Here is a 17,846-nt window from a genome sequence, read left to right on the forward strand (position 1 = left end):
ACAGTTACAGACAGTTACAGACAGTAACAGACAGTTACATACAGTAACAGACAGTTACAGACAGTTACAGACAATTACAGTTACAGACAGTTACAGTTACAGACAGTTACAGACAGTTACATACAGTTACAGACAGTAACAGACAGTTGCAGACAGTTACAGACAGTTACACACAGTAACAGACAGTTACAGTTACAGACAGTTAGAGACAGTTACAGACAGTTACAGACAGTTACAGACTGTTACAGACAGTTACAGACAGTTACAGACAGTTACAGTTACAGACAGTTACAGAGAGTTACAGACAGTTACAGACAGTTACAGACAGTAACAGACAGTTACATACAGTAACAGACAGTTACAGACAGTTACAGTTACAGACAGTTACAGTTACAGACAGTTACAGTTACAGACAGTTACAGACAGTTACATACAGTTACAGACAGTAACAGACAGTTACAGACAGTAACAGACAGTTACAGACAGTTACATACAGTTACAGACAGTAACAGACAGTAACAGACAGTTACAGACAGTTACGTACAGTTACAGACAGTACCAGACAGTAACATACAGTTACAGACAGTTACATACAGTTACAGACAGTTACACACAGTTACAGACAGTTACAGACAGTTACAGACAGTTACAGATAGTTACATACAGTAACAGACAGTTACAGACAGTTACAGACAGTTACAGTTACAGACAGTTACAGTTACAGACAGTTACAGACAGTTACAGACAGTTACATACAGTAAAAGACAGTTACAGTTACAGACAGTTACAGACAGTTACAGTTACAGACAGTTACAGACAGTTACACACAGTAACAGACAGTTACAGACAGTTACAGACAGTTAGTTACAGACAGTTACAGTTACAGACAGTTACATACAGTTTGAGACAGTAACAGACAGTTGCAGACAGTTACAGACAGTTACATACAGTAACAGACAGTTACAGTTACAGACAGTTACAGACAGTTACAGTTACAGACAGTTACAGACAGTTACAGACAGTTACATACAGTAACAGACAGTTACAGACAGTTACAGTTACAGACAGTTACAGTTACAGACAGTTACAGACAGTTACAGACAGTTACATACAGTAACAGACAGTTACAGACAGTTACAGTTACAGACAGTTACACACAGTAACAGACAGTTACAGTTACAGACAGTTACAGACAGTTACAGACAGTTACAGACAGTTACAGACAGTTACATACAGTTACAGACAGTTACAGACAGTTACAGTTACAGACAGTTACAGACAGTTACATACAGTAACAGACAGTTACAGACAGTTACAGACAGTTACAGTTACAGACAGTTACAGTTACAGACAGTTACATACAGTTACAGACAGTAACAGACAGTTGCAGACAGTTACAGACAGTAACAGACAGTAACAGACAGTTGCAGTTACAGACAGTTACAGACAGTTACAGACAGTTACAGACAGTAACAGACAGTTACAGACAGTTACAGACAGTTACACACAGTAACAGACAGTTACGGTTACAGACAGTTACAGACAGTAAGAGACAGTTACAGACAGTTACAGACAGTTACAGACAGTTACATACAATTACAGACAGTTACAGACAGTTACAGACAGTTACAGACAGTTACAGACAGTTACATACAGTTACAGACAGTTACAGACAGTTGCAGACAGTTGCAGACAGTTACAGACAGTTACAGACAGTTACAGTTACAGACAGTTACAGTTACAGACAGTTACAGACAGTTACAGACAGTTACATACAGTTACAGACAGTAAAAGACAGTTGCAGACAGTTACAGACAGTTACAGACAGTAACAGACAGTTACAGTTACAGACAGTTACAGACAGTTACAGACAGTTACAGACAGTAACAGACAGTTACAGACAGTTACACAGAGTAACAGACAGTTACAGTTACAGACAGTAACAGACAGTTGCAGACAGTTACAGACAGTTACACACAGTAACAGACAGTTACAGTTACAGACAGTTACAGACAGTTACAGTTACAGACAGTTACAGTTACAGACAGTTACAGACAGTTACAGTTACAGACAGTTACAGGGAGTTACATACAGTAACAGACAGTTACAGACAGTTACAGACAGTTACAGTTACAGACAGTTACAGTTACAGACAGTTACAGACAGTTACATACAGTTACAGACAGTAACAGACAGTTGCAGACAGTTACAGACAGTTACACACAGTAACAGACAGTTACAGTTACAGACAGTTACAGACAGTTACAGACAGTTACAGACAGTAACAGACAGTTACAGACAGTTACAGACAGTCACACACAGTAACAGACAGTTACAGTTACAGACAGTTACAGACAGTTACAGACAGTAACAGACAGTTACAGACAGTTACAGACAGTTACAGACAGTTAAAGACAGTTACAGACAGTTACAGACAGTAACAGACAGTTACAGACAGTTACTGACAGTTACATACAGTTACAGACAGTTGCAGACAGTTGCAGACAGTTACAGACAGTAACAGACAGTTACAGACAGTTACATACAGTTACAGACAGTAACAGACAGTTACAGACAGTAACAGACAGTAACAGACAGTTACACAAAGTTACGTACAGTTACAGACAGTAGCAGACAGTAACATACAGTAACAGACAGTTACAGACAGTTACAGACAGTTACAATTACAGACAGTTACAGACAGCTACATACAGTAACAGACAGTTACAGACAGTTACAGACAGTTACAGTTACAGTTACAGTTACAGTTACAGACAGTTACAGACAGTTACAGTTACAGACAGTTACAGTTACAGACAGTAACAGACAGTTACAGACAGTAACAGACAGTAACAGACAGTTACACAAAGTTACGTACAGTTACAGACAGTAGCAGACAGTAACATACAGTTACAGACAGTTACATACAGTTACAGACAGTTACAGTTACAGACAGTTACAGACAGTTACAGACAGTTACAGACAGTTACAGACAGTAACAGACAGTAACAGACAGTTACAGACAGTTACAGACAGTTACATACAGTAACAGACAGTTACAGAAAGTTACAGTTACAGACAGTTACAGTTGCAGACAGTTACAGTTAGAGACAGTTACAGACAGTTACATTCAGTTAGAGACAGTAACAGACAGTTGCAGACAGTTACAGACAGTTACATACAGTAACAGACAGTTACAGTTACAGACAGTTACAGACAGTTACAGTTACAGACAGTTACAGACAGTTACATACAGTAACAGACAGTTACAGACAGTTACAGACAGTTACAGTTACAGACAGTTACAGTTACAGACAGTTACATACAGTTACAGACAGTAACAGACAGTTACAGACAGCTACAGACAGTAACAGACAGTTACAGACAGTTACATACAGTTACAGACAGTAACAGACAGTTACAGACAGTTACATACAGTTACAGACAGTACCAGACAGTAACATACAGTTACAGACAGTTACATACAGTTACAGACAGTTACACACAGTTACAGACAGTTACAGACAGTTACAGACAGTTACAGTTACAGACAGTTACAGACAGTTACATACAGTAACAGACAGTTACAGACAGTTACAGACAGTTACAGTTACAGACAGTTACAGACAGTTACAGTTACAGACAGTTACAGACAGTTACATACAGTAACAGACAGTTACAGACAGTTACAGACAGTTACAGTTACAGACAGTTACAGTTACAGACAGTTACAGACAGTTACATACAGTTACAGACAGTTACAGACAGTTACAGACAGTTACATACAGTTACAGACAGTTACATAAAGTTAGAGACAGTAACAGACAGTTGCAGACAGTTACAGACAGTTACATACAGTAACAGACAGTTACAGTTACAGACAGTTACAGACAGTTACAGTTACAGACAGTTACAGACAGTTACAGACAGTTGCACACAGTAACAGACAGTTACAGACAGTTACAGACAGTTACAGTTACAGACAGTTACAGTTACAGACAGTTACATACAGTAACAGACAGTTACAGTTACAGACAGTTACAGACAGTTACAGTTACAGACAGTTACAGACAGTTACAGACAGTTACATACAGTAACAGACAGTTACAGACAGTTACAGACAATTACAGTTACAGACAGTTACAGTTACAGACAGTTACAGACAGTTACATACAGTTACAGACAGTAACAGACAGTTGCAGACAGTTACAGACAGTTACACACAGTAACAGACAGTTACAGTTACAGACAGTTAGAGACAGTTACAGACAGTTACAGACAGTTACAGACAGTAACAGACAGTTACAGACAGTTACAGACAGTTACACACAGTAACAGACAGTTACAGTTACAGACAGTTACAGACAGTAAGAGACAGTTACAGACAGTTACAGACAGTTACAGACAGTAACAGACAGTTACAGACAGTTACAGACAGTTACACACAGTAACAGACAGTTACAGTTACAGACAGTTACAGACAGTAAGAGACAGTTACAGACAGTTACAGACAGTAACAGACAGTTACAGACAGTTACATACAGTTACAGACAGTTACAGACAGTTACAGACAGTTACAGACAGTTACAGACAAATACATACAGTTACAGACAGTTACAGACAGTTGCAGACAGTTGCAGACAGTTACAGACAGTTACAGACAGTTACAGTTACAGACAGTTACAGTTACAGACAGTTACAGACAGTTACAGACAGTAAAAGACAGTTGCAGACAGTTACAGACAGTTACAGACAGTTACAGACAGTTACATACAGTAACAGACAGTTACAGACAGTTACAGACAGTAACAGACAGTTACAGACAGTTACAGACAGTTACACACAGTAACAGACAGTTACAGTTACAGACAGTTACAGACAGTAAGAGACAGTTACAGACAGTTACAGACAGTAACAGACAGTTACAGACAGTTACATACAGTTACAGACAGTTACAGACAGTTACAGACAGTTACAGACAGTTACAGACAAATACATACAGTTACAGACAGTTACAGACAGTTGCAGACAGTTGCAGACAGTTACAGACAGTTACAGACAGTTACAGTTACAGACAGTTACAGTTACAGACAGTTACAGACAGTTACAGACAGTAAAAGACAGTTGCAGACAGTTACAGACAGTTACAGACAGTTACAGACAGTTACATACAGTAACAGACAGTTACAGACAGTTACAGTTACAGTTACAGACAGTTACAGACAGTTACAGACAGTTACAGACAGTAACAGACAGTTACAGACAGTTACACAGAGTAACAGACAGTTACAGTTACAGACAGTAACAGACAGTTGCAGACAGTTACAGACAGTTACACACAGTAACAGACAGTTACAGTTACAGACAGTTACAGACAGTTACAGTTACAGACAGTTACAGTTACAGACAGTTACAGACAGTTACAGTTACAGACAGTTACAGGGAGTTACATACAGTAACAGACAGTTACAGACAGTTACAGACAGTTACAGTTACAGACAGTTACAGTTACAGACAGTTACAGACAGTTACAGACAGTTACAGACAGTAACAGACAGTTACAGACAGTTACACAGAGTAACAGACAGTTACAGTTACAGACAGTAACAGACAGTTGCAGACAGTTACAGACAGTTACACACAGTAACAGACAGTTACAGTTACAGACAGTTACAGACAGTTACAGTTACAGACAGTTACAGTTACAGACAGTTACAGACAGTTACAGACAGTTACAGTTACAGACAGTTACAGACAGTTACATACAGTAACAGACAGTTACAGTTACAGACAGTTACAGTTACAGACAGTTACAGACAGTTACATACAGTAACAGACAGTTACAGACAGTTACAGTTACAGTTACAGACAGTTACAGTTACAGACAGTTACAGACAGTTACATACAGTTACAGACAGTAACAGACAGTTACAGACAGTTATATACAGTTACAAACAGTTACAGACAGTTACAGACAGTTACACACAGTAACAGACAGTTACAGTTACAGTTACAGACAGTTACAGACAGTTACAGACAGTTACAGACAGTAACAGACAGTTACAGACAGTTACACAGAGTAACAGACAGTTACAGTTACAGACAGTAACAGACAGTTGCAGACAGTTACAGACAGTTACACACAGTAACAGACAGTTACAGTTACAGACAGTTACAGACAGTTACAGTTACAGACAGTTACAGTTACAGACAGTTACAGACAGTTACAGTTACAGACAGTTACAGGGAGTTACATACAGTAACAGACAGTTACAGACAGTTACAGACAGTTACAGTTACAGACAGTTACAGTTACAGACAGTTACAGACAGTTACAGACAGTTACAGACAGTAACAGACAGTTACAGACAGTTACACAGAGTAACAGACAGTTACAGTTACAGACAGTAACAGACAGTTGCAGACAGTTACAGACAGTTACACACAGTAACAGACAGTTACAGTTACAGACAGTTACAGACAGTTACAGTTACAGACAGTTACAGTTACAGACAGTTACAGACAGTTACAGACAGTTACAGTTACAGACAGTTACAGACAGTTACATACAGTAACAGACAGTTACAGTTACAGACAGTTACAGTTACAGACAGTTACAGACAGTTACATACAGTAACAGACAGTTACAGACAGTTACAGTTACAGTTACAGACAGTTACAGTTACAGACAGTTACAGACAGTTACATACAGTTACAGACAGTAACAGACAGTTACAGACAGTTATATACAGTTACAAACAGTTACAGACAGTTACATACAGTAACAGACAGTTACAGACAGTTACATACAGTTAAAACAGTTACATACAGTTACACACAGTTACAGACAGTTACAGACAGTTACAGACAGTTACAGTTACAGACAGTTACAGACAGTTACATACAGTTACATACAGTTACAGTTACAGTTACAGACAGTTACAGACAGTTACATACAGTAACAGACAGTTACAGTTACAGACAGTTACAGACAGTTACAGTTACAGACAGTTACAGACAGTAACAGACAGTTACAGACAGTTACACACAGTTACACACAGTAACAGACAGTTACAGTTACAGACAGTTACAGACAGTTACAGACAGTAACAGACAGTTACAGACAGTTACACACAGTAACAGACAGTTACAGTTACAGACAGTTACAGACAGTTACAGACAGCTACAGACAGTTACAGACAGTTACATACAGTTACAGACAGTTACAGACAGTTACAGTTACAGACAGTTACAGACAGTTACATACAGTAACAGACAGTTACAGACAGTTACAGACAGTTACAGTTACAGACAGTTACAGTTACAGACAGTTACATACAGTTACAGACAGTAACAGACAGTTGCAGACAGTTACAGACAGTTACATACAGTAACAGACAGTTACAGACAGTTACAGTTACAGTTACAGACAGTTACAGTTACAGACAGTTACAGACAGTTACATACAGTTACAGACAGTAACAGACAGTTACAGACAGTTATATACAGTTACAAACAGTTACAGACAGTTACATACAGTAACAGACAGTTACAGACAGTTACATACAGTTAAAACAGTTACATACAGTTACACACAGTTACAGACAGTTACAGACAGTTACAGACAGTTACAGTTACAGACAGTTACAGACAGTTACATACAGTTACATACAGTTACAGTTACAGTTACAGACAGTTACAGACAGTTACATACAGTAACAGACAGTTACAGTTACAGACAGTTACAGACAGTTACAGTTACAGACAGTTACAGACAGTAACAGACAGTTACAGACAGTTACACACAGTTACACACAGTAACAGACAGTTACAGTTACAGACAGTTACAGACAGTTACAGACAGTAACAGACAGTTACAGACAGTTACACACAGTAACAGACAGTTACAGTTACAGCCAGTTACAGACAGTTACAGACAGCTACAGACAGTTACAGACAGTTACATACAGTTACAGACAGTTACAGACAGTTACAGTTACAGACAGTTACAGACAGTTACATACAGTAACAGACAGTTACAGACAGTTACAGACAGTTACAGTTACAGACAGTTACAGTTACAGACAGTTACATACAGTTACAGACAGTAACAGACAGTTGCAGACAGTTACAGACAGTTACAGACAGTAACAGACAGTTACAGTTACAGACAGTTACAGACAGTTACAGACAGTTACAGACAGTAACAGACAGTTACAGACAGTTACACACAGTAACAGACAGTTACAGTTACAGACAGTTACAGACAGTAAGAGACAGTTACAGACAGTTACAGACAGTAACAGACAGTTACAGACAGTTACATACAGTTACAGACAGTTACAGACAGTTACAGACAGTTACAGACAGTTACAGACAGTTACATACAGTTACAGACAGTTACAGACAGTTGCAGACAGTTGCAGACAGTTACAGACAGTTACAGACAGTTACAGTTACAGACAGTTACAGTTACAGACAGTTACAGACAGTTACAGACAGTAAAAGACAGTTGCAGACAGTTACAGACAGTTACAGACAGTTACAGACAGTTACATACAGTAACAGACAGTTACAGACAGTTACAGTTACAGTTACAGACAGTTACAGACAGTTACAGACAGTTACAGACAGTAACAGACAGTTACAGACAGTTACACAGAGTAACAGACAGTTACAGTTACAGACAGTAACAGACAGTTGCAGACAGTTACAGACAGTTACACACAGTAACAGACAGTTACAGTTACAGACAGTTACAGACAGTTACAGTTACAGACAGTTACAGTTACAGACAGTTACAGTTACAGACAGTTACAGGGAGTTACATACAGTAACAGACAGTTACAGACAGTTACAGACAGTTACAGTTACAGACAGTTACAGTTACAGACAGTTACAGACAGTTACATACAGTTACAGACAGTAACAGACAGTTGCAGACAGTTACAGACAGTTACACACAGTAACAGACAGTTACAGTTACAGACAGTTAGAGACAGTTACAGACAGTAACAGACAGTTACAGAAAGTTACAGACAGTTACAGACAGTTACAGACAGTTACAGTTACAGACAGTTACAGAGAGTTACAGACAGTTACAGACAGTTACAGACAGTAACAGACAGTAACAGACAGTTACAGACAGTTACAGACAGTTACATACAGTAACAGACAGTTACAGACAGTTACAGTTACAGACAGTTACAGTTACAGACAGTTACAGTTACAGACAGTTACATACAGTTACAGACAGTAACAGACAGTTACAGACAGTTATATACAGTTACAAACAGTTACAGACAGTTACATACAGTAACAGACAGTTACAGACAGTTACAGTTACAGACAGTTACAGTTACAGACAGTTACAGACAGTTACAGACAGTAAAAGACAGTTGCAGACAGTTACAGACAGTAACAGACAGTTACAGACAGTTATATACAGTTACAAACAGTTACAGACAGTTACATACAGTAACAGACAGTTACAGACAGTTACATACAGTTAAAACAGTTACATACAGTTACACACAGTTACAGACAGTTACAGACAGTTACAGACAGTTACAGTTACAGACAGTTACAGACAGTTACATACAGTTACATACAGTTACAGTTACAGTTACAGACAGTTACAGACAGTTACATACAGTAACAGACAGTTACAGTTACAGACAGTTACAGACAGTTACAGTTACAGACAGTTACAGACAGTAACAGACAGTTACAGACAGTTACACACAGTTACACACAGTAACAGACAGTTACAGACAGTTACAGACAGTTACAGACAGTAACAGACAGTTACAGACAGTTACACACAGTAACAGACAGTTACAGTTACAGACAGTTACAGACAGTTACAGACAGTTACAGACAGTTACAGACAGTTACAGTTACAGACAGTTACAGACAGTTACATACAGTAACAGACAGTTACAGACAGTTACAGACAGTTACAGTTACAGACAGTTACAGTTACAGACAGTTACATACAGTTACAGACAGTAACAGACAGTTGCAGACAGTTACAGACAGTTACAGACAGTAACAGACAGTTACAGTTACAGACAGTTACAGACAGTTACAGACAGTTACAGACAGTAACAGACAGTTACAGACAGTTACAGACAGTTACACACAGTAACAGACAGTTACAGTTACAGACAGTTACAGACAGTAAGAGACAGTTACAGACAGTTACAGACAGTAACAGACAGTTACAGACAGTTACATACAGTTACAGACAGTTACAGACAGTTACAGACAGTTACAGACAGTTACATACAGTTACAGACAGTTACAGACAGTTGCAGACAGTTGCAGACAGTTACAGACAGTTACAGACAGTTACAGTTACAGACAGTTACAGTTACAGACAGTTACAGACAGTTACAGACAGTAAAAGACAGTTGCAGACAGTTACAGACAGTTACAGACAGTTACAGACAGTTACATACAGTAACAGACAGTTACAGACAGTTACAGTTACAGTTACAGACAGTTACAGACAGTTACAGACAGTTACAGACAGTAACAGACAGTTACAGACAGTTACACAGAGTAACAGACAGTTACAGTTACAGACAGTAACAGACAGTTGCAGACAGTTACAGACAGTTACACACAGTAACAGACAGTTACAGTTACAGACAGTTACAGACAGTTACAGTTACAGACAGTTACAGTTACAGACAGTTACAGACAGTTACAGTTACAGACAGTTACAGGGAGTTACATACAGTAACAGACAGTTACAGACAGTTACAGACAGTTACAGTTACAGACAGTTACAGTTACAGACAGTTACAGACAGTTACATACAGTTACAGACAGTAACAGACAGTTGCAGACAGTTACAGACAGTTACACACAGTAACAGACAGTTACAGTTACAGACAGTTAGAGACAGTTACAGACAGTAACAGACAGTTACAGAAAGTTACAGACAGTTACAGACAGTTACAGACAGTTACAGTTACAGAGAGTTACAGAGAGTTACAGACAGTTACAGACAGTTACAGACAGTAACAGACAGTAACAGACAGTTACAGACAGTTACAGACAGTTACATACAGTAACAGACAGTTACAGACAGTTACAGTTACAGACAGTTACAGTTACAGACAGTTACAGACAGTTACATACAGTTACAGACAGTAACAGACAGTTGCAGACAGTTACAGACAGTTACACACAGTAACAGACAGTTACAGTTACAGACAGTTAGAGACAGTTACAGACAGTAACAGACAGTTACAGACAGTTACAGACAGTTACAGACAGTTACATACAGTTACAGACAGTTACAGACAGTTACAGTTACAGACAGTTACAGAGAGTTACAGACAGTTACAGACAGTTACAAACAGTTACAGACAGTTACAGACAGTTACAGTTACAGACAGTTACAGTTACAGACAGTTACAGACAGTTACAGACAGTTACAGACAGTAACAGACAGTTACATACAGTAACAGACAGTTACAGACAGTTACAGACAGTTACAGACAGTTACAGTTACAGACAGTTACAGACAGTTACAGACAGTAACAGACAGTTACAGACAGTTACACACAGTTACACACAGTAACAGACAGTTACAGTTACAGACAGTTACAGACAGTTACAGACAGTAACAGACAGTTACAGACAGTTACACACAGTAACAGACAGTTACAGTTACAGACAGTTACATACAGTTACAGACAGTAACAGACAGTTGCAGACAGTTACAGACAGTTACAGACAGTAACAGACAGTTACAGTTACAGACAGTTACAGACAGTTACAGACAGTTACAGACAGTAACAGACAGTTACAGACAGTTACAGACAGTTACACACAGTAACAGACAGTTACAGTTACAGACAGTTACAGACAGTAAGAGACAGTTACAGACAGTTACAGACAGTAACAGACAGTTACAGACAGTTACATACAGTTACAGACAGTTACAGACAGTTACAGACAGTTACAGACAGTTACAGACAGTTACATACAGTTACAGACAGTTACAGACAGTTGCAGACAGTTGCAGACAGTTACAGACAGTTACAGACAGTTACAGTTACAGACAGTTACAGTTACAGACAGTTACAGACAGTTACAGACAGTTACATACAGTTACAGACAGTAAAAGACAGTTGCAGACAGTTACAGACAGTTACAGACAGTAACAGACAGTTACAGTTTAAGGCAGTTACAGACAGTTACAGACAGTTACAGACAGTAACAGACAGTTACAGACAGTTACACAGAGTAACAGACAGTTACAGTTACAGACAGTAACAGACAGTTGCAGACAGTTACAGACAGTTACACACAGTAACAGACAGTTACAGTTACAGACAGTTACAGACAGTTACAGTTACAGACAGTTACAGTTACAGACAGTTACAGACAGTTACAGTTACAGACAGTTACAGGGAGTTACATACAGTAACAGACAGTTACAGACAGTTACAGACAGTTACAGTTACAGACAGTTACAGTTACAGACAGTTACAGACAGTTACATACAGTTACAGACAGTAACAGACAGTTGCAGACAGTTACAGACAGTTACACACAGTAACAGACAGTTACAGTTACAGACAGTTAGAGACAGTTACAGACAGTAACAGACAGTTACAGAAAGTTACAGACAGTTACAGACAGTTACAGACAGTTACAGTTACAGACAGTTACAGAGAGTTACAGACAGTTACAGACAGTTACAGACAGTAACAGACAGTAACAGACAGTTACAGACAGTTACAGACAGTTACATACAGTAACAGACAGTTACAGACAGTTACAGTTACAGACAGTTACAGTTACAGACAGTTACAGTTACAGACAGTTACAGACAGTTACATACAGTTACAGACAGTAACAGACAGTTACAGACAGTAACAGACAGTTACAGACAGTTACATACAGTTACAGACAGTAACAGACAGTAACAGACAGTTACAGACAGTTACGTACAGTTACAGACAGTACCAGACAGTAACATACAGTTACAGACAGTTACATACAGTTACAGACAGTTACACACAGTTACAGACAGTTACAGACAGTTACAGTTACAGACAGTTACAGATAGTTACATACAGTAACAGACAGTTACAGACAGTTACAGACAGTTACAGTTACAGACAGTTACAGTTACAGACAGTTACAGACAGTTACATACAGTTACAGACAGTAACAGACAGTTACAGACAGTTACAGACAGTTACATACAGTTACATACAGTTACAGACAGTTACATACAGTAACAGACAGTTACAGTTACAGACAGTTACAGACAGTTACAGTTACAGACAGTTACAGACAGTTACAGACAGTTACACACAGTAACAGACAGTTACAGACAGTTACAGACAGTTACAGTTACAGACAGTTACAGTTACAGACAGTTACATACAGTTTGAGACAGTAACAGACAGTTGCAGACAGTTACAGACAGTTACATACAGTAACAGACAGTTACAGTTACAGACAGTTACAGACAGTTACAGTTAAAGACAGTTACAGACAGTTACAGACAGTTACATACAGTAACAGACAGTTACAGACAGTTACAGTTACAGACAGTTACAGTTACAGACAGTTACAGACAGTTACAGACAGTTACATACAGTAACAGACAGTTACAGACAGTTACAGTTACAGACAGTTACAGTAACAGACAGATACAGACAGTTACAGACAGTTACAGACAGTTACAGACAGGTACAGTTACAGACAGTTACAGACAGTTACAGACAGTAACAGACAGTTACAGACAGTTACAGTTACAGACAGTTACAGTTACAGTTACAGACAGTTACAGACAGTTACAGACAGTTACAGACAGTAACAGACAGTTACAGACAGTTACACACAGTAACAGACAGTTACAGTTACAGACAGTTACAGACAGTAACAGACAGTTACAGACAGTTACAGACAGTTACATACAGTTACAGACAGTTACAGACAGTTACAGACAGTTACAGACAGTTACAGACAGTAACAGACAGTTACAGACAGTTACAGACAGTTACATACAGTTACAGACAGTTACAGACAGTTGAAGACAGTTGCAGACAGTTACAGACAGTTACAGACAGTTACAGTTACAGACAGTTACAGACAGTTACATACAGTAACAGACAGTTACAGTTACAGACAGTTACAGTTACAGACAGTTACAGACAGTTACATACAGTAACAGACAGTTACAGACAGTTACAGTTACAGTTACAGACAGTTACAGTTACAGACAGTTACAGACAGTTACATACAGTTACAGACAGTAACAGACAGTTACAGACAGTTATATACAGTTACAAACAGTTACAGACAGTTACATACAGTAACAGACAGTTACAGACAGTTACATACAGTTAAAACAGTTACATACAGTTACACACAGTTACAGACAGTTACAGACAGTTACAGACAGTTACAGTTACAGACAGTTACAGACAGTTACATACAGTTACATACAGTTACAGACAGTTACAGACAGTTACAGACAGTTACATACAGTAACAGACAGTTACAGTTACAGACAGTTACAGACAGTTACAGTTACAGACAGTTACAGACAGTAACAGACAGTTACAGACAGTTACACACAGTTACACACAGTAACAGACAGTTACAGTTACAGACAGTTACAGACAGTTACAGACAGTAACAGACAGTTACAGACAGTTACACACAGTAACAGACAGTTACAGACAGTTACAGACAGTTACAGACAGTTACAGACAGTTACATACAGTTACAGACAGTTACAGACAGTTACAGTTACAGACAGTTACAGACAGTTACATACAGTAACAGACAGTTACAGACAGTTACAGACAGTTACAGTTACAGACAGTTACAGTTACAGACAGTTACATACAGTTACATACAGTAACAGACAGTTACAGACAGTTACAGACAGTTACAGACAGTTACAGTTACAGACAGTTACAGACAGTAACAGACAGTTACAGACAGTTACACACAGTTACACACATTAACAGACAGTTACAGTTACAGACAGTTACAGACAGTTACAGACAGTAACAGACAGTTACAGACAGTTACACACAGTAACAGACAGTTACAGTTACAGACAGTTACAGACAGTTACAGACAGTTACAGACAGTTACAGACAGTTACATACAGTTACAGACAGTAACAGACAGTTACAGACAGTAACAGACAGTTACAGACAGTTACATACAGTTACAGACAGTAACAGACAGTAACAGACAGTTACAGACAGTTACGTACAGTTACAGACAGTACCAGACAGTAACATACAGTTACAGACAGTTACATACAGTTACAGACAGTTACACACAGTTACAGACAGTTACAGACAGTTACAGTTACAGAGAGTTACAGATAGTTACATACAGTAACAGACAGTTACAGACAGTTACAGACAGTTACAGTTACAGACAGTTACAGTTACAGACAGTTACAGACAGTTACATACAGTTACAGACAGTAACAGACAGTTACAGACAGTTACAGACAGTTACATACAGTTACATACAGTTACAGACAGTTACATACAGTAACAGACAGTTACAGTTACAGACAGTTACAGACAGTTACAGTTACAGACAGTTACAGACAGTTACAGACAGTTACACACAGTAACAGACAGTTACAGACAGTTACAGACAGTTACAGTTACAGACAGTTACAGTTACAGACAGTTACATACAGTTTGAGACAGTAACAGACAGTTGCAGACAGTTACAGACAGTTACATACAGTAACAGACAGTTACAGTTACAGACAGTTACAGACAGTTACAGTTAAAGACAGTTACAGACAGTTACAGACAGTTACATACAGTAACAGACAGTTACAGACAGTTACAGTTACAGACAGTTACAGTTACAGACAGTTACATACAGTTTGAGACAGTAACAGACAGTTGCAGACAGTTACAGACAGTTACATACAGTAACAGACAGTTACAGTTACAGACAGTTACAGTTAAAGACAGTTACAGACAGTTACAGACAGTTACATACAGTAACAGACAGTTACAGACAGTTACAGTTACAGACAGTTACAGTTACAGACAGTTACAGACAGTTACAGACAGTTACATACAGTAACAGACAGTTACAGACAGTTACAGTTACAGACAGTTACAGTAACAGACAGATACAGACAGTTACAGACAGTTACAGACAGTTACAGACAGTTACAGACAGTTACAGTTACAGACAGTTACAGACAGTTACAGACAGTAACAGACAGTTACAGACAGTTACAGTTACAGACAGTTACAGTTACAGTTACAGACAGTTACAGACAGTTACAGACAGTTACAGACAGTAACAGACAGTTACAGACAGTTACACACAGTAACAGACAGTTACAGTTACAGACAGTTACAGACAGTAACAGACAGTTACAGACAGTTACATACAGTTACAGACAGTTACAGACAGTTGAAGACAGTTGCAGACAGTTACAGACAGTTACAGACAGTTACAGTTACAGACAGTTACAGACAGTTACATACAGTAACAGACAGTTACAGTTACAGACAGTTACAGTTACAGACAGTTACAGACAGTTACATACAGTAACAGACAGTTACAGACAGTTACAGTTACAGTTACAGACAGTTACAGTTACAGACAGTTACAGACAGTTACATACAGTTACAGACAGTAACAGACAGTTACAGACAGTTATATACAGTTACAAACAGTTACAGACAGTTACATACAGTAACAGACAGTTACAGACAGTTACATACAGTTAAAACAGTTACATACAGTTACACACAGTTACAGACAGTTACAGACAGTTACAGACAGTTACAGTTACAGACAGTTACAGACAGTTACATACAGTTACATACAGTTACAGACAGTTACAGACAGTTACAGACAGTTACATACAGTAACAGACAGTTACAGTTACAGACAGTTACAGACAGTTACAGTTACAGACAGTTACAGACAGTAACAGACAGTTACAGACAGTTACACACAGTTACACACAGTAACAGACAGTTACAGTTACAGACAGTTACAGACAGTTACAGACAGTAACAGACAGTTACAGACAGTTACACACAGTAACAGACAGTTACAGTTACAGACAGTTACAGACAGTTACAGACAGTTACAGACAGTTACAGACAGTTACATACAGTTACAGACAGTTACAGACAGTTACAGTTACAGACAGTTACAGACAGTTACATACAGTAACAGACAGTTACAGACAGTTACAGACAGTTACAGTTACAGACAGTTACAGTTACAGACAGTTACATACAGTTACAGACAGTAACAGACAGTTACAGACAGTTACAGACAGTTACAGACAGTTACAGTTACAGACAGTTACAGACAGTAACAGACAGTTACAGACAGTTACACACAGTTACACACAGTAACAGACAGTTACAGTTACAGACAGTTACAGACAGTTACAGACAGTAACAGACAGTTACAGACAGTTACACACAGTAACAGACAGTTACAGTTACAGACAGTTACAGACAGTTACAGACAGTTACAGACAGTTACAGACAGTTACAGACAGTTACATACAGTTACAGACAGTAACAGACAGTTACAGACAGTAACAGACAGTTACAGACAGTTACATACAGTTACAGACAGTAACAGACAGTAACAGACAGTTACAGACAGTTACGTACAGTTACAGACAGTACCAGACAGTAACATACAGTTACAGACAGTTACATACAGTTACAGACAGTTACACACAGTTACAGACAGTTACAGACAGTTACAGTTACAGACAGTTACAGATAGTTACATACAGTAACAGACAGTTACAGACAGTAACAGACAGTTACAGT

Source organism: Eucyclogobius newberryi, unplaced genomic scaffold (assembly GCF_026437365.1).
Source record: "Eucyclogobius newberryi isolate DKJ021-1_F unplaced genomic scaffold, fEucNew1.0.hap1 SCAF_27, whole genome shotgun sequence".
NCBI classification, from domain to species: Eukaryota; Metazoa; Chordata; class Actinopteri; order Gobiiformes; family Gobiidae; genus Eucyclogobius; species Eucyclogobius newberryi.